Here is a 1,157-nt window from a genome sequence, read left to right as displayed (position 1 = left end):
GGGTGAACCAGTTCTCGTTGATTCCAGTTCAGTTTTAGGTTAATGACTCCTTCTGCGGTCATTACCTGTGAACTATTGGGAACTAATGGAAAGCGGAAAGCTTTTTTAATTAGTTCTAGACCAACGTGTTTGTGAACCAAGGTTTCGTAGAAAGCTCGGTTAATTGCTGATTTATCTGTCCACAGAGACAGTACAGCATCGTTGGTGTGGGACCCTTGGATCTCTACACCCTTAACTACCAGTGGTAGGTAGTGTTTGGTGGACTCTGACTGTTCCAGCTCACAGAGGAGGCTGTCTTGTTGAGTCAGAGTTTGGACCACTTGGGTTTCTTTGGTTTCACATGGTGTCAGAGGAGTACTCACCGGGCTCGTGTCCTCGGCTGAGGAGTCCTTTGTGCCTTCCGCGGTACCTGCTGTTGGGCAGTCTGTGTCACACTCCGGAGGCGTATCTATTGGCAGTGGTTTGCTCACTTTTGTCCACATTGTTTGATCACCATAATCTATAATCGCGTTAAAGCGATTTATAAAATCCTGGCCAACCAAAAATGGGAATGAGTCAACATGGGTCACGTGTACCGGGTGGTACAGTGTCATATTGCCAATCTGCATGTGAACCATTGCTATAGCTGTCAGGGTTGTTTTCATTTCTGAGAGACCCTGCATTTCTATAGCACATTCAGAGAGAGGTATTATCCTGTTAACACTGGCAGCGGCCGTCCTCAGCTCCTCGAACAGTTTAGCTGACATAATTGTTATGTCTGCCCCACCGTCCAAGAGTGCTTCGTGTGTGAGGACACCTTCGAGTGTTACTGACAGGTACGCCTTTTTGGCGGCCCCCTTTCTGATAAAGTTACACAGAAACCTTTTGGTTTTTTTCTGACGCTTTTTCACGCGTTCAGATTTATCTGTGTAATCTTGATTTGTCTGAACCGTCAGCACAGCTGTAGCTGTTTCTGCGTGTTCAGCTTGCGATGACTCGTCATCGTTTGTGTGTGTGTTTACCTCCCCTTCTTCTGATGAGGGGTTGTTTGAGTGAACAACAGTTATGTCTTGGTGTGTTTCACCGACATCTGTTATGTTGTCATTCGCGCCATTAGATGTAATGGGAATTACATCACTGCAAAGTGCTCCTGGTTGGGTTCCCGTGTCAGTGTGTTT

Source organism: Nematolebias whitei, chromosome 7 (assembly GCF_014905685.2).
Source record: "Nematolebias whitei isolate Nwh7 chromosome 7, NemWhi1, whole genome shotgun sequence".
Taxonomy (NCBI): domain Eukaryota; kingdom Metazoa; phylum Chordata; class Actinopteri; order Cyprinodontiformes; family Rivulidae; genus Nematolebias; species Nematolebias whitei.
Note: the sequence above shows the minus strand (reverse complement) of the source record.